Here is a 17,399-nt window from a genome sequence, read left to right as displayed (position 1 = left end):
GCTAACAGCATAGAAAAAGAGAGATACAAAATACGTTGTATGTTGTTAACAATTGTAAAAATGAAATTGTGGAAGGCAAGACAGAGTTGTATAACGGGAGGATATAAAGAGGGGGAAATAGGTACGACTAAAGCTGTAGAGAGGGAATTTGAAAAGACATACTGGCATGAACTACAAAAATGGGGAATAGACGATCAAGGATAGATGGAAAGATTTCCCTTCTTTCTTTACTGCGAAGGCACCTAAAAAGTGGTGGTAGGTAGAGAGTAAGGAAGGGAGAAAGGGAAAAGGAGCAATGAAAAGCAATAAGTTATATGAATATGTTACATGAAAATGATTGGTTTGCGATGAATGAATGTGGGAAAGAAATGAAATGTAAATATGTCTTTGTAATGGAAATGGAAAAAGTTTTTTGAATTGTTGTGGAAAGAAAATAAAAGAAGTAAAAAAAAAAAAAAAAAATCTGTTCTTATCAGTTTAATATCTGATACGTCCCCTACCCGGGGACCATATATTAAATTGATTTTTGGAGCAGGGAGATGGAATAGGGGCTTGCTCCGTCCACTCCACGCATCGACCTGGTATTGCAGTATTTCTAGGAACGGTGCACCCCCTGAAGCTGTGAAAAACAAATGGCATTTGACTCAACAGTTTGTGCAAAGAAATTTCTTATACGCTAGATATATGCGTGCGTCTGCATATCTGGACATTGTCTTCGTGTAATCTTCCAAGGTTAGTCAGACTGAAATGTTGCGACTTAATATTTGTGAATGACTTACATTTAACTATTACCAGAATTACTAAATCCTGCCACTTGGACTGACACGTGGCTGGACACACACTTTCTATGGGAAATCAAAAAAATATGTCGTTTTGAACTGCAGTTACACTATTCTGGCTCCAATCCTGCAGTTACCTCTGTTGTCCACTAGAGACCAATAGAAGTCTTTAAAAACCGGAGGCTGCCATCTACAAGGACTCATGTTGATTATAGGTTTAACTCTTCTCTTTCTCTACATACTGCAGCTTTCTGTCCTCTGTGGCTGTAAATTACATCGTTTGAAAAAAAATAAACCACACAATCTTTTCTTGGCTTTTTAGCTAAAAAAAAAAAAAAAAAAAAAAAAAAAAAAAATCTGTTCTTATCAGTTTAATATCTGATACGTCCCCTACCCGGGGACCATATATTAAATTGATTTTTGGAGCAGGGAGATGGAATAGGGGCTTGCTCCGTCCACTCCACGCATCGACCTGGTATTGCAGTATTTCTAGGAACGGTGCACCCCCTGAAGCTGTGAAAAACAAATGTCATTTGACTCAACAGTTTGTGCAAAGAAATTTCTTATACGCTAGATATATGCGTGCGTCTGCATATCTGGACATTGTCTTCGTGTAATCTTCCAAGGTTAGTCAGACTGAAATGTTGCGACTTAATATTTGTGAATGACTTACATTTAACTATTACCAGAATTACTAAATCCTGCCACTTGGACTGACACGTGGCTGGACACACACTTTCTATGGGAAATCAAAAAAATATGTCGTTTTGAACTGCAGTTACACTATTCTGGCTCCAATCCTGCAGTTACCTCTGTTGTCCACTAGAGACCAATAGAAGTCTTTAAAAACCGGAGGCTGCCATCTACAAGGACTCATGTTGATTATAGGTTTAACTCTTCTCTTTCTCTACATACTGCAGCTTTCTGTCCTCTGTGGCTGTAAATTACATCGTTTGAAAAAAAATAAACCACACAATCTTTTCTTGGCTTTTTAGCTAAAAAAAAAAAAAAATCTGTTCTTATCAGTTTAATATCTGATACGTCCCCTACCCGGGGACCATATATTAAATTGATTTTTGGAGCAGGGAGATGGAATAGGGGCTTGCTCCGTCCACTCCACGCATCGACCTGGTATTGCAGTATTTCTAGGAACGGTGCACCCCCTGAAGCTGTGAAAAACAAATGTCATTTGACTCAACAGTTTGTGCAAAGAAATTTCTTATACGCTAGATATATGCGTGCGTCTGCATATCTGGACATTGTCTTCGTGTAATCTTCCAAGGTTAGTCAGACTGAAATGTTGCGACTTAATATTTGTGAATGACTTACATTTAACTATTACCAGAATTACTAAATCCTGCCACTTGGACTGACACGTGGCTGGACACACACTTTCTATGGGAAATCAAAAAAATATGTCGTTTTGAACTGCAGTTACACTATTCTGGCTCCAATCCTGCAGTTACCTCTGTTGTCCACTAGAGACCAATAGAAGTCTTTAAAAACCGGAGGCTGCCATCTACAAGGACTCATGTTGATTATAGGTTTAACTCTTCTCTTTCTCTACATACTGCAGCTTTCTGTCCTCTGTGGCTGTAAATTACATCGTTTGAAAAAAAAAAAAACCCACACAATTTTTTCTTGGCTTTTTAGCTAAAATCACCTGTATTGTCTGTTGTTTCCATTTGTGGATGGTTAATAGTGCAGAAGATTGTTTTTCTGTTTTCAGGATTACATGAAAACATTTGGGAACAGATCATTTTTGTATATAATAAATCTTAGGATAGTATTGGTTTTGATGATTTATAAAACAGCTGTGTGCCGTAGCCCTGGTAGTGTGGATCCTTAGTGTGTAAAGAGTAGATACCTCATGTAATATGTGTGAATGAAAATCCATGGACTTTATAAGAGTCCTCCATTTATGGCTATGATCCTAACAAACAAGATTAATCCGTTTCTTTCTCCTAGCAATCTTCCTGTTTCCTAAAGGAACACGCATGCACAATATATATGCATCAGGATGGCCGAGTGGTTAAGGCGTTGGACTTAAGCTCCAATGAGCGCATGCTCTCGTGGGTTCAAACCCCACTCCTGGTATAATTTGGAGCCTCATGACTGGTAAACTGAAATGTATCTATGGGAGCAACAATGATCAATAGGAGTTTTTAGGAATTTGCTGTGAGCAATATCCCCCCACCCAGTCACCCCCAAAAAAGCTGGGATGAAAGACAAATGAGAGGTCTGTGCCAAGGTCGCCCCCTCTCAGTCTTACTGTACATGTTATATGTAGAACCGTTGGCTTGTGCAATTAGGGAAAGCCCAGACATAACAGGAATACAGTTACCGGGAGGAGAAAAATTTAACAGTATGTAATTATCATATTATGAAAACAATTATAACGCCAAGAAAGTTATAAAAATGAATTGAAGACGCTCCGTCTCAACGACCGCTGATTGGACTGCAGGCGACCACGTGATTTTGAATCTCATTAACCGGCATGCGCTGACCGGCGTTTCAGAAACTAAAGTGTCGTCATATATGTGGCGCCGTTTAAAAACTGAAACATGCCGACCATAGTTATATTGTGATGTTTCGGAGGTAAAACGTCAGTAAAACATCGACCTGTCCTCTACCATTTGTTAGAAGGCGACTGTGTTCTTCATTGTAACCATGAGTTAGAGTTGCAGTAAGCAGAATGAGTCGTTTCTGTCGTGCGATATGTGGGTATCGCTTCTCGGCCTTTTGGCTAAGATCAAGTGTAGTATCTGTTCTTATCAGTTACAAGGCGAGAAGCAATGCAGGATGGCGGCGGCGTCGGCCAACTTTCATGAGAGAAATACATGGATGCAAGGTACAAGAAATACTTTGAGATTCGAGTTGATGGAGAAAGAGGACGAGATTCATGACAGAATTAACTTCGGACGAAGGATCCTTTACGAGGCTTTAAAGATAAAGCCTGAGGAAATCTACTGCCTCCAGCAGAGTACGGCAAGTAAACATTATGATGTAACCTTTTGCACGGGAGAATGTGCGGAGGAGGTGAGAAGGAGATTTCACGGAGAAGAAAACGAAGAACTAAAGAAATATACGGTAACTCCTTTGTACAGAAATGATTATAGGATTTTAACGATCCATATGTATAACCCTTGGGTTTCGGAAGAGACAATTAAGTACTTCTTAGGAAGGTACGTCACAGTACTACCAGGAGTGCGCAAAATAAAGGATGGCTTAGGACTATGGACCGGAAAAAGACAATTCCGAGTCAAATTAAATGTGGATACGTCTACCGAGGACGGATATTGCCATCCACCCGCGGTATTCTCCATAGGAGCAGATAGGGGTTTCCTAGTGTATGCTGGGCAGCCCCAAGCGTGCAGAAAATGTGGCAGTACCGGACATAATGCGGACAGGTGTGAACAAATGAGGTGCAGGAGTTGCGGGAAGATAGGCCACATAACTAAAGACTGTAAGGAACCTAGAAAATGTCATTTGTGCGATTCAGAGACCCATATGGCAAGAGACTGTACTAGGCCAAGGTCATATTCTGAAGCGGCAGGAAATGAACATTACAGAAAATCGGATGCAGAAGCTGATATCGGAAAAAGAACACAGGAGGCGTCAACGGCTGCCGAAGATCACCTTAACGAGGAGAGAGCTGGGAGCAAGGAAGGCGGAGTAGAGCAGAGGAATAAGGAGGAAGGAACATTACGTGAATCGGACGCCGAGAGAGAGAAACAAGCAGAGGACGGACAGGTGTGGGCAGTAGTAGCGAAGCCGCGGAGAAAATCAGCAAAGAGGCGGAGAAAGTTGAGCTCAGGTGCTTCTCCAGAAGAGACAAAAACGAAAAATAAAGAGGATAGGGAGGAACGGATCGAGCAGGTGGAAAATACGGAGGGACATGTTTTGAGGGGTACACAGACTGAATGCATGCATACCCCCTTAAGTGACTTCACTAGTGATGGGGATACGGGGGAAGAGGCTGAAAGCGAAGAAAAATCGGAAGATTCCTTTATTAAGAACTTATTGGCGCAGGTTAATATGAAGAGTTAAAAATGGGGATACTGAAATAAAACTCCTATGGTTTTGATTTGTTTTGGTTTTGTTTTTGAGACCCCTTTTTTTTGATTTATGGTTTAAGACATGGGAAACTTTCGAATAATAACATTAAATGTAAGGGGACTTAGGAATGCTCGGAAAAGAAAAATGGTTTATGAATTTTTGTTGTATTATAATTTTGATGTCTGCTTGTTGCAGGAAGTACATTTAAAAGATGAGGGGGATGTTGACCTCTTTACGAAGGAATGGAGAGGAGGTGAATCGGTCTGGAGTATAGGGGGAGTACATGGGACTGGGGTAGGAGTGTTATGTGGGAATAAAAGTATACGAATAAAGGACAGTTATACTTTAATACAGGGAAGGGTTATGGTTGTAGATGTGGAAAAAAGTGGGACACAAAACCGTATAATAAATGTGTATGCATATGTGGATCCCAAATTAAGAAGAGAACTTCTTTCAAAAATGGACACTTGTTTTATGACAAGGAAAAATATTTTTGTGGGAGGGGATTTCAACTGTTCACTGGAGAAAATAAAAACTTCGCTCCCTTTTAAGACCTTTATAAAAAAATACGGTTTAATAGATGTAATGGCCACACTACAAGGGAAAAGAGTGGGGTACACATGGAAGAACACAAGAGGGATGGAAAGTAGATTAGATTACATTTTGATAGAGAAAAAGTGTAAAATAAAACAAGGGAAAATAATACCGGCTTTGTTCACAGATCATCAAATGATAGTGGTGGATTTGGAGATAGAAGGAATAGATTATGGAAAAGGATACTGGAAACTGAATAACGAAGTACTTATGGAAAAAGAATATAAGGAAAGGTTTGCAGAGCTCTTCCCTTTATGGGAGGAGATGGAAAGCTTATATATAAATAAACTGGATTGGTGGGAGGATGTAAAAAACAAAATAAAAAAGTTCACGGTGGATTATTGTACGGAAAGGTCCAGCGTAAGGAAAGAGGAATTTCGTATATTGCAAAAAGAAATAGAATATACTTATACACTACAAAATGAAAAAGGAAACAACAAAAACATGGACGAGAAAATGGAAAGTTTAAGATTGAAGCAGGAAGAACTACTTGAAAGGAAGGCAAGGGCTGAAACATATAAGATAAAGCAGGAGGAGTATGAGGAGAACGAGAAATGTTCGGCCTTTTTCTTTAAAAAGATGAAAAGTAAGGAAAAAAAGGGAGTTATAATAAAATTAGAGAAGGATGGGAAAATGATAGAAGGGAAGGAAAATATGCTTAAAACGGCGAAGGAGTATTATGAGGTCTTGTTTAGAAAAGAAAAATTAGAGGGAGAAAAAGGGGATTTTTTCTTAAAGAAAATAAAAAAGAGATTAACGGGAGAAGAAAGCGACAGTTTAGAAGGGGAAGTTACAATAGGGGAGGCATATAAAGTATTAAAAGGAATGAAGGCAAACAAAGTGCCAGGGATAGATGGATTAACAAAGGAATTTTACGAAACTTTTTGGGGAATGGTGGGGATACATTTGTTGGGAGTTTTTAAGGAAATCATGGAGGGAAAGGAGATGACAGAGAGTATGAAGATGGGTGTGGTTTCTATTCTATTCAAGAAAGGTAACCCACAACAACTTGATAATTATAGACCGTTAACTATGCTATGTGTGGATTATAAGATCCTGAGTAGGATATTGGCAAATAGACTCGCGGGAGTAATGATGCAAATAGTGGAGAAGGATCAGACGTGTGGGGTCAGGGGGAGGCAAATGTCTTGGAACGTGCAACTACACAGAGACATACTCACATACGTTAGAGATAGAAATTTGCCAGCACTATGTGTGAGCCTAGATCAACAAAAGGCCTTTGATAGGGTAGATTATGATTTTTTGTGGAGGGTAATGCAGTATATGGGCTTGGGAGAGAAATTTAAAAAATGGGTAAAAAATTTATACAACGGCATAAGTCTGAAAATAAAAGTAAATGGATTCCTTACAGAAAAAGTGTATCAAACAAAGGGTTTGAGGCAAGGATGTCCATTATCTGTTGTTCTTTATGTACTGTATGTTGAACCTTTGGCTTGCGCAATAAGGGAAAGCCAGAGAGTAAAAGGGATTCCGATGCCGCGGGGGGAAGTTTTAAAGATATCGCAGTATGCGGACGATACAGTATTATATCTGGCAGATGATGATAGTTTAAAGGGTGCGATAGAAATTTTAGATATTTATGAAAAAGCGACTGGATCAAAGATAAATAAAGAGAAGTCGATGTATAAATATTTGGGGACATGGGAGGGTAGAAGAGATAATATCTGTGATTTTACTTTGTGCCAAGGCCCAATGAATATTTTAGGAATCACCTTTGGAAATAAGGAAGGAGATGAGCTTAGCAATTGGAAAAAAAGGTTAAGTGCGGTAGAAAAGAAGCTGGGCCTTTGGAAAGCAAGGAAATTAACAATTACGGGGAAGGTTCTGATTATAAAGAGTGAGGTGGTGCCGAAGTTATTACATCTGGCCTATGTGTTTTCGATGCCTCAGATCTACAGAGCGCAAATAACCAGAGCGATATTTAAATTTATTTGGGGGGGTTATGAGTATGTCAAAAGAACGCAAATGTATCAAGAAATTGAAGATGGTGGGAAAGGGGTACCAAATGTCCCTTTGAAGTTAGATACAATGTTTTATGCAAATGTATGCAAGCTATTGAAACAGAACTATGTCCATAAATGTCAAATATTGTTATGGTTTTGGTTAGCGATTCCATACCGTTTTTTGATAGGGTGGGAAAATAAGGGACCAAAGGCGGAAACTAGACCAAAATATTTTCAGAGGATGCTGGGATGGGGAAAGAAACATGCTGAATGTAAAGAGGTGGATACCGTACTAAACCATAAACTTTTATATAAGAAAATGGTATGGAAAGCTAATTATAACCAGGTACCGGTGAGTCCAGAAGTGTGGAAATGTGCACAGGATAAGACCTTTAAAAATGTTTTGAAGGATTTTAATTGGATGCATTTACACAAAAGGTTACCCGTGAGGATCATCATGTATGCACATAACTTGGGAAAACAGAAAAAGTGTCCGAGGGACAACTGCGTAGAAGAGGAAACAATAGAACACGTACTTTGGGGATGCGAATACGCAAAAAAGGTATGGGAAAGGGTAAAGGGGATGTATAAAGGTTTGGGCACGGTGACTTATGAAGAGATTACCCTTTTCAGGGCTAACAGCATAGAAAAAGAGAGATACAAAATACGTTGTATGTTGTTAACAATTGTAAAAATGAAATTGTGGAAGGCAAGACAGAGTTGTATAACGGGAGGATATAAAGAGGGGGAAATAGGTACGACTAAAGCTGTAGAGAGGGAATTTGAAAAGACATACTGGCATGAACTACAAAAATGGGGAATAGACACGATCAAGGATAGATGGAAAGATTTCCCTTCCTTCTTTACTGCGAAGGCACCTAAAAAGTGGTGGTAGGTAAAGAGTAAGGAAGGGAGAAAGGGAAAAGGAGCAATGAAAAGCAATAAGTTATATGAATATGTTACATGAAAATGATTGGTTTGCGATGAATGAATGTGGGAAAGAAATGAAATGTAAATATGTCTTTGTAACGGAAATGGAAAAAGTTTTTTGAATTGTTGTGGAAAGAAAATAAAAGAAGTAAAAAAATCTGTTCTTATCAGTTTAATATCTGATACGTCCCCTACCCGGGGACCATATATTAAATTGATTTTTGGAGCAGGGAGATGGAATAGGGGCTTGCTCCGTCCACTCCACGCATCGACCTGGTATTGCAGTATTTCTAGGAACGGTGCACCCCCTGAAGCTGTGAAAAACAAATGGCATTTGACTCAACAGTTTGTGCAAAGAAATTTCTTATACGCTAGATATATGCGTGCGTCTGCATATCTGGACATTGTCTTCGTGTAATCTTCCAAGGTTAGTCAGACTGAAATGTTGCGACTTAATATTTGTGAATGACTTACATTTAACTATTACCAGAATTACTAAATCCTGCCACTTGGACTGACACGTGGCTGGACACACACTTTCTATGGGAAATCAAAAAAATATGTCGTTTTGAACTGCAGTTACACGATTCTGGCTCCAATCCTGCAGTTACCTCTGTTGTCCACTAGAGACCAATAGAAGTCTTTAAAAACCGGAGGCTGCCATCTACAAGGACTCATGTTGATTATAGGTTTAACTCTTCTCTTTCTCTACATACTGCAGCTTTCTGTCCTCTGTGGCTGTAAATTACATCGTTTGAAAAAAAATAAACCACACAATCTTTTCTTGGCTTTTTAGCTTAAAAAAAAAAAAAAAAAAAAAAAAAAAAAAATCTGTTCTTATCAGTTTAATATCTGATACGTCCCCTACCCGGGGACCATATATTAAATTGATTTTTGGAGCAGGGAGATGGAATAGGGGCTTGCTCCGTCCACTCCACGCATCGACCTGGTATTGCAGTATTTCTAGGAACGGTGCACCCCCTGAAGCTGTGAAAAACAAATGTCATTTGACTCAACAGTTTGTGCAAAGAATTTTCTTATACGCTAGATATATGTGTGCGTCTGCATATCTGGACATTGTCTTCGTGTAATCTTCCAAGGTTAGTCAGACTGAAATGTTGCGACTTAATATTTGTGAATGACTTACATTTAACTATTACCAGAATTACTAAATCCTGCCACTTGGACTGACACGTGGCTGGACACACACTTTCTATGGGAAATCAAAAAAATATGTCGTTTTGAACTGCAGTTACACTATTCTGGCTCCAATCCTGCAGTTACCTCTGTTGTCCACTAGAGACCAATAGAAGTCTTTAAAAACCGGAGGCTGCCATCTACAAGGACTCATGTTGATTATAGGTTTAACTCTTCTCTTTCTCTACATACTGCAGCTTTCTGTCCTCTGTGGCTGTAAATTACATCGTTTGAAAAAAAAAAACCCACACAATTTTTTCTTGGCTTTTTAGCTAAAATCACCTGTATTGTCTGTTGTTTCCATTTGTGGATGGTTAATAGTGCAGAAGATTGTTTTTCTGTTTTCAGGATTACATGAAAACATTTGGGAACAGATCATTTTTGTATATAATAAATCTTAGGATAGTATTGGTTTTGATGATTTATAAAACAGCTGTGTGCCGTAGCCCTGGTAGTGTGGATCCTTAGTGTGTAAAGAGTAGATACCTCATGTAATATGTGTGAATGAAAATCCATGGACTTTATAAGAGTCCTCCATTTATGGCTATGATCCTAACAAACAAGATTAATCCGTTTCTTTCTCCTAGCAATCTTCCTGTTTCCTAAAGGAACACGCATGCACAATATATATGCATCAGGATGGCCGAGTGGTTAAGGCGTTGGACTTAAGCTCCAATGAGCGCATGCTCTCGTGGGTTCAAACCCCACTCCTGGTATAATTTGGAGCCTCATGACTGGTAAACTGAAATGTATCTATGGGAGCAACAATGATCAATAGGAGTTTTTAGGAATTTGCTGTGAGCAATATCCCCCCACCCAGTCACCCCCAAAAAAGCTGGGATGAAAGACAAATGAGAGGTCTGTGCCAAGGTCGCCCCCTCTCAGTCTTACTGTACATGTTATATGTAGAACCGTTGGCTTGTGCAATTAGGGAAAGCCCAGGAATACAGTTACCGGGAGGAGAAACATTAAAAATTTAACAGTATGTAATTATCATATTATGAAAACAATTATAACGCCAAGAAAGTTATAAAAATGAATTGAAGACGCTCCGTCTCAACGACCGCTGATTGGACTGCAGGCGACCACGTGATTTTGAATCTCATTAACCGGCATGCGCTGACCGGCGTTTCAGAAACTAAAGTGTCGTCATATATGTGGCGCCGTTTAAAAACTGAAACATGCCGACCATAGTTATATTGTGATGTTTCGGAGGTAAAACGTCAGTAAAACATCGACCTGTCCTCTACCATTTGTTAGAAGGCGACTGTGTTCTTCATTGTAACCATGAGTTAGAGTTGCAGTAAGCAGAATGAGTCGTTTCTGTCGTGCGATATGTGGGTATCGCTTCTCGGCCTTTTGGCTAAGATCAAGTGTAGTAGCTGTTCTTATCACTTGATTCTTGGTCTTAGGCTAGGACTGCGACCCTCTCCTTTGGGTGTCTGGGCGGTGAAACCTTGGTTATTTATTGCAGCGCAAAGGTACGTGGTTTTTTATAGAAATTATTTGTTTGTATTGAAAACGTTTCCTTTTTAATCTTCTGTTGTGTGTTTGTAGCAGGTCTTTTTTTCTAAACCTTTGGTGCCTCCGCAATGGCTGGGTATGCCAGTATGCGGAGGCACCTCTGTGTGCGCTTCAGTTTAATTGAGAATGTTGGAGAAGTGCCAAAGATGTCCAGGCTGGATTTCTCCAGGAAATTGATTCAACAGGTGTTGGGATTTTCACCAAATGACTTGAATTGCATTTTGACCCTCCCTTTTAACAGGGGTTTTGATGTAAGTTTCAGCTCAAGCGAATTGTTGGAAGAGTTTTGGAGAAGATTCGAAAATTTGAGACCACAATTTGAAATTTTCAATGTGGAGAAACTGACAGACAATACTATGAAAACAGTAATAGTTAAAATGTTTAATGAAACGGTGAATGCCCAAGACATTTGTGTGTGGTTGGGGAGATATTGTACGGTGAAGGGTCAGCCGAGGAAGGTGAGAGATGTGGATGGAATATGGAATTGTGTATGGAAAGTACCAATACAGCAATGGGAAGATCCCCAATCGTTCCGGGGTTTAAAACATCTCCCGTCCATGATAGTTTTGGGAGATAATAGAGGCTATATCCATTACCAGGGCCAACCAAAGCTCTGCCGGAGGTGTGGGGAGCATGGGCATTTGATAGAGGCATGCGAGGAAATCATCTGTGGGAAATGTAAAGAGAAAGGGCATACGTATGCTGATTGTAAAAATGACCGTAAGTGTAACTTGTGTGGAGGGGAAGGTCACCTCTTTAGGGACTGTCCGCGGTCCTTTGCAAATAAACTTAAAAAAGGAAACCAGATTAATGAGGGAAACCTGATTGCAATGGTAAACGAGGATGTCTTGATTGATGCAGCTGGGACAGATATTTTAAATCAGTTCCCAGCACCTGAAGACGGAGGGGAGGAACAGGAGGAGGAGGGAAAAGGGGAGGAGCATGGAAGACCTGCCCAACCAGAACCCTCAGAGGAGGGGGAGAGAGGGCAGGAGGAGAGTGGAGTTCAGAAAGGAGTAAGTGGTGAAAGTGAAAATGCTCAAGGGCAGCCCCCCCCTGCCCCCCCTGGCCTTCCTGATTCACAGGTGGCAAAGAGGACTGCAGCAGAACTGTCTTCTGGGACAATTGTTTCAGGAAAGAGAGGGAGGCATGAAACACCTTCAGGGAGTTCCTCAGGGGAGGACTCCAGGGTCTTCCCCTCTGACTCACCAAATGAGGTTTCCTTCCTTAACATAGTTCTGCAGTCAACGCCAAAGGAGCGGATGGTAAATGCAGCTCTGCGACAAAGGCCGTCACCTAGAGTACGAAAAGGGAATAGAGTGGCGGTCCCCCCTTCGGAACCCGGAGAGGTGAAGGAAGAGTTACACTCACAAGAAATAAATTGATGGTATGCCCCCCCAAAGTTTGGGTTGAGCCTTTGAAGAGAACAATCTTTCCTTAGTTTCATAATGACTAGCTTGTGTTCTGTATTAATCTTCATGGCTCTGACCTTCTCATCCATAAATGTCAGGAGTGTTAGGTCTAAAGTAAGAGCCCAAAGTGTTCTATCCTTCTTGAATAGTGTAACATCAGATGTTATTTTAATACAGGAATGTGCTATACCTTTCCTAAAAGCATATGGTCAGTGGCAGGATATGTGGCCACAAATGTCCATCTGGAGTGGATCAAATGAAAATAAAAATGATGGAGTAGCCATATTGGTGAAAAACCCTCTGGTGTCGGTGAAGGGAAGTACTGTAGTAAGTGATGGAAGAGCACTTGTTGTTAACCTTATTTATATGGAAAAGGAATTTAAGCTCTTGAACATTTATGGCCCAAATGACAAACACGAAAGATATGATCTTTTAGAGGCTTTGCAACCCCACTTGTTGGGAAAAGCGCCTTTAGTGTTTGGAGGGGATTTAACTGTATTTTAAACAGGAAAGATAGAAAAAGAGCCACACAAGATGTGAAGATTGATAAGACGTCACTTCTACTACAAGGTTTAGTCAGAGACTTTAAATTGATAGATTGTTTTCCAACGGTTCATCCAATGGAGGAGGGTTTTACTTGGTATAGTGGAAACGGTGACAGGGCCTCTAGAATTGATTATATCTTTGTTAGAGACTTTTCACCAGTAGAGGCCACTTTGATGCCCGTCTTTTTTTCTGACCATCTGATGTTAACTGTTAAAATTTCCCTTGAACTAGATATAACAATGGGGAGGGGAGTGTGGAGGTTAAACTGCTCCCTACTGGAGGATCAGGATCTGCTCAGACAGTATAAGGAGAGGTATACTGAATGGCAGACTCTCCAGGATTTCTATGCAACACGTGTCTCATGGTGGGAAATGGTGAAGTGTAGGACTCGGTCCTTTTTTAAACAAGCAGGAAAGAGAAAGAAGGCCGCAAAAGACAGGTGTATGAGAGGACTACAGAAAAGGTTACAGAGGTACCATCTCTTAAATAGGTGGGGTTTACACTTCTACGAAGAAATTAGAGAGGTTAAAAAAGAAATGCAGAAAATAGCAAATGATAAAAGTATGGGAGTCATACTAAGGAGTAGAGAGAGAGCGAGAGAGGAGGGAGAAAAATGTACGAGATACTTTTTCAAAAAAATTATGAACAAACCTGGCTCTGTCTCTCAGCTAAGAAACAGAGCTGGAGAAAAAGTAGTGAGTACTGAAGGTATAATAAAAGTGATTGAAGATTATTATGAAAACCTGTATGGGGAGAAAAATGTGGAGGAAAGAGTCATTGAGCAAACCCTGGAATATATTGATAAGATTGTTGAGTCTAGTGATATGTTAAGTCAACCTTTTACTACAGCCGAGTTAGGTCAGTGTCTTAAGAGTTTTAAAACTGGAAAATCCCCTGGTTTAGATGGCCTGCCGATTGAGTTTTATCTGACATTTTGGGATATTTTAGCTACTGATTTACTTTCAATTTTTACAGATTTTAGTGAATTAGATAAGCTGCCTGAAAGTTTTAGAATGGGTTTAGTCACACTCATTCATAAAGGGAAGGATAAAACTCTCTTGGAAAATTGGAGACCGATTACGCTTTTAAACTGTGACTGTAAATTATTCAGCAAGCTTCTAGCAGAAAGGACAAGACCGGTTTTGGACCAGATAATCCACCAAGACCAAGCATGTACTGTAAAGGGCAGGAAGATCACGGATAGTCTGGTGTTGATTAGAGACACGATTTGTTTTGCTCGAAAGAGAAACAAGCGACTGATTGTTTTGAATTTAGACTTTGAAAAAGCCTTCGATAGAATATCTCACCGGTACCTTTTTAAAGTTTTGCAGAAGATGGGTTTCCCAGAAAGGCTTATATCCTGGGTAAAGTTGTTGTACACAGATATAAAGAGCAGATTTGTCATGAATGGGACCCTGACGAATGCAGTTCAGGTGAACTGTGGTTTACGACAGGGATGTCCCCTGTCCGCTCTTTTATATGTTATTTGTATTGAACCCCTGGCACAAATTTTGAGGAAAGATAAGAGTATAAACGGGATGAACATACCTGGGAGTGGGGGGCAGGTGGCAAAGTGTGTACTGTACATGGATGATATTAGCATCCTGTGTACAGACATATCCTCGATGAGAAGGACTTTTGAAGTTACGGACTGGTTCGGAAGGGCTTCGGCCTCTAGACTCAACAGGGGCAAGACTCAGGTACAATTCTACGGGCCATGGGAGACTATAGAATTGACTGGACTTGGAATAAATGTGACACAAACCGACCAAAAAATTTTAGGGGTTAGATTTGATAAGGATGGTGGAGGAAAGGCAAATTGGCCGGGAATGATAGGAAAAGTGAATCAACGATTAGGCCTATGGAGACTGAGAAAGCTGACTCTTGGAGGGAAGGTTTTAGTAATTAAGGCAGTGATTTTACCCTTGCTTCTTTTAGTCAGCGCAGTCTTTTTGCCACCAAAGGACGTATTGTTAAAACTAGAACGAGCCATCTTTTACTTTCTATGGGACTCCAAATGGGAGAGACTTAAAAGAGGGATAATGAAGAAATTAAAGGAAGATGGTGGCAAAGGAGTCCCAGATCTGTATTTATTCATGGGAAGCCTCTATACAAGTAGCCATATGAGACAGGCTACGAGTCCTAATAGTAATCCTCTGACACAGGCATGGGTTAGATTTTGGTTAGGTAGCTACCTAAGACAAAAGAAAATCCTGCCAGTAGATCTTAGAGTCCCCGTCTCCTTTGATGTTCCTGAAGCCTATGTAGAGCTGAAATCCTTTTTAACCTCCTTTAAATTGGAAGATCAGAGTTTGGACATTTTAACAAAACATCATTCTCTCATTTCAGTTGTGCAGGAGAGGGGAGAGGTGGTCCCAGTCAGAGGCCTCCCTATTGGAGAGGCCATAGAAGTGTGGCGTCTGATAAACCATCCCGTCCTTTCTAACAGGCTCCAGGATGTGTCCTGGATGGTGGCTCATGAGATTCTCCCAGTCAGGGCTGTCATGCACTCCAGAGGAATGTCGACAACAGAAATGTGTCCCCGACCGGGTTGTGGCGCGCCTGAGACGGTGAGGCACCTACTCTGGGAGTGCAGTGCTGCTATAGACCTGTGGGACATGGCCGGCTCCTTAAATTTCCCGTACTTACCAGCAAGGGAGGTCCTGACAGCAAACCTAATCCTCTATGGGGTGAGCCAAGGAGTGAAAACGCAAAGAAAAGGCTTTGAAAAGCAGTGGCTCGCCCTTGCTGCTATAAAAGACGCCATTTGGACCTCCAGAAACTTGTTGGTGAGCAAGCACACGCAGATCCCCCCCGTGGCTGCTCTCCGAATGGCAACAGCAACAGTAAAAGAGATCTGTGCCAGAAATACTAAGTTGAGAGAGCAGCCGCAAAGAAGAATCGCCTCTGTGCCCATTCGGATGGAGGAGCCGGGTTCGCACATAGAAAGGTCTAAGCAGCAACAGCCTGGCTCTCCGGGAGAGGTCGGTGTGGAAGGAGCAAGTTGGGGAGAGTCCCCTCTGAGCACCGGAAGCTTGTGAAGGGATGGGATGGGTTTTTTTAAATAATTTAAATTCTCTATGAAAAAAAAAAAAAAAAAAAAAAAAAAAAAGGAAAAAACATTTAAATATTTGTTTTCCTGTTGTATTTTAAAAGGGGATGGGAGATAATAAAGAAGTAATCCTTTTAAATGGGGTGGGCTTATGAAAATAAATGAGATGATGATGATGTTGTTATATGTCTGAGTATCAATAAAAATTTTTCCAAAAGAAAAAATCTGTTCTTATCAGTTTAATATCTGATACGTCCCCTACCCGGGGACCATATATTAAATTGATTTTTGGAGCAGGGAGATGGAATAGGGGCTTGCTCCGTCCACTCCACGCATCGACCTGGTATTGCAGTATTTCTAGGAACGGTGCACCCCCTCAAGCTGTGAAAAACAAATGGCATTTGACTCAACAGTTTGTGCAAAGAATTTTCTTATACGCTAGATATATGCGTGCGTCTGCATATCTGGACATTGTCTTCGTGTAATCTTCCAAGGTTAGTCAGACTGAAATGTTGCGACTTAATATTTGTGAATGACTTACATTTAACTATTACCAGAATTACTAAATCCTGCCACTTGGACTGACACGTGGCTGGACACACACTTTCTATGGGAAATCAAAAAAATATGTCGTTTTGAACTGCAGTTACACTATTCTGGCTCGAATCCTGCAGTTACCTCTGTTGTCCACTAGAGACCAATAGAAGTCTTTAAAAACCGGAGGCTGCCATCTACAAGGACTCATGTTGATTATAGGTTTAACTCTTCTCTTTCTCTACATACTGCAGCTTTCTGTCCTCTGTGGCTGTAAATTACATCGTTTGAAAAAAAAAAACACCACACAATTTTTTCTTGGCTTTTTAGCTAAAATCACCTGTATTGTCTGTTGTTTCCATTTGTGGATGGTTAATAGTGCAGAAGATTGTTTTTCTGTTTTCAGGATTACATGAAAACATTTTGGAACAGATCATTTTTGTATATAATAAATCTTAGGATAGTATTGGTTTTGATGATTTATAAAACAGCTGTGTGCCGTAGCCCTGGTAGTGTGGATCCTTAGTGTGTAAAGAGTAGATATCTCATGTAATATGTGTGAATGAAAATCCATGGACTTTATAAGAGTCCTCCATTTATGGCTATGATCCTAACAAACAAGATTAATACCTTTCTTTCTCCTACCAATCTTCCTGTTTCCTAAAGGAACACGCATGCACAATATATATGCACCAGGATGGCCGAGTGGTTAAGGCGTTGGACTTAAGCTCTAATGAGCGCATCCTCTCGTGGGTTCAAACCCCACTCCTGGTATAATTTGGAGCCTCGTGACTGGTAAACTGAAATG

General features: G+C 40.4%; 5 non-coding genes and 6 pseudogenes across 5 annotated transcripts; all 11 read left to right on the top strand.

Annotated features, from left to right (window-relative positions):
- The first annotated feature begins 404 nt into the window (after window positions 1-404).
- Window positions 405-615, top strand: LOC112433853 (U2 spliceosomal RNA; annotated as a pseudogene).
- Window positions 616-1,081: 466 nt separating this feature from the next.
- Window positions 1,082-1,288, top strand: LOC112431984 (U2 spliceosomal RNA; annotated as a pseudogene).
- A 466-nt stretch (window positions 1,289-1,754) lies between these two features.
- Window positions 1,755-1,944, top strand: LOC112433343 (U2 spliceosomal RNA). Its single transcript, XR_003023478.2, has one exon. It is a non-coding gene; the product is annotated as a U2 spliceosomal RNA (small nuclear RNA).
- Window positions 1,945-2,793: 849 nt separating this feature from the next.
- On the top strand, window positions 2,794-2,876 carry trnal-uaa (transfer RNA leucine (anticodon UAA)). The gene has a single exon. It is a non-coding gene; the product is annotated as a tRNA-Leu (tRNA).
- A 629-nt stretch (window positions 2,877-3,505) lies between these two features.
- LOC112433611 (U2 spliceosomal RNA) lies at window positions 3,506-3,606 on the top strand (annotated as a pseudogene).
- A 4,830-nt stretch (window positions 3,607-8,436) lies between these two features.
- LOC112433354 (U2 spliceosomal RNA) lies at window positions 8,437-8,636 on the top strand. Its single transcript, XR_013093364.1, has one exon. It is a non-coding gene; the product is annotated as a U2 spliceosomal RNA (small nuclear RNA).
- A 466-nt stretch (window positions 8,637-9,102) lies between these two features.
- On the top strand, window positions 9,103-9,309 carry LOC112433345 (U2 spliceosomal RNA; annotated as a pseudogene).
- Window positions 9,310-10,156: 847 nt separating this feature from the next.
- trnal-uaa (transfer RNA leucine (anticodon UAA)) lies at window positions 10,157-10,239 on the top strand. The gene has a single exon. It is a non-coding gene; the product is annotated as a tRNA-Leu (tRNA).
- A 627-nt stretch (window positions 10,240-10,866) lies between these two features.
- On the top strand, window positions 10,867-10,954 carry LOC112431964 (U2 spliceosomal RNA; annotated as a pseudogene).
- Window positions 10,955-16,259: 5,305 nt separating this feature from the next.
- On the top strand, window positions 16,260-16,434 carry LOC143412830 (U2 spliceosomal RNA; annotated as a pseudogene).
- Window positions 16,435-17,282: 848 nt separating this feature from the next.
- Window positions 17,283-17,365, top strand: trnal-uaa (transfer RNA leucine (anticodon UAA)). Its single transcript has one exon. It is a non-coding gene; the product is annotated as a tRNA-Leu (tRNA).
- The last annotated feature ends 34 nt before the right edge of the window (window positions 17,366-17,399 follow it).

Source organism: Maylandia zebra, linkage group LG15 (genome assembly GCF_041146795.1).
Source record: "Maylandia zebra isolate NMK-2024a linkage group LG15, Mzebra_GT3a, whole genome shotgun sequence".
NCBI lineage: Eukaryota > Metazoa > Chordata > Actinopteri > Cichliformes > Cichlidae > Maylandia > Maylandia zebra.
This window is presented reverse-complemented; position numbering and strand designations above follow the sequence as displayed.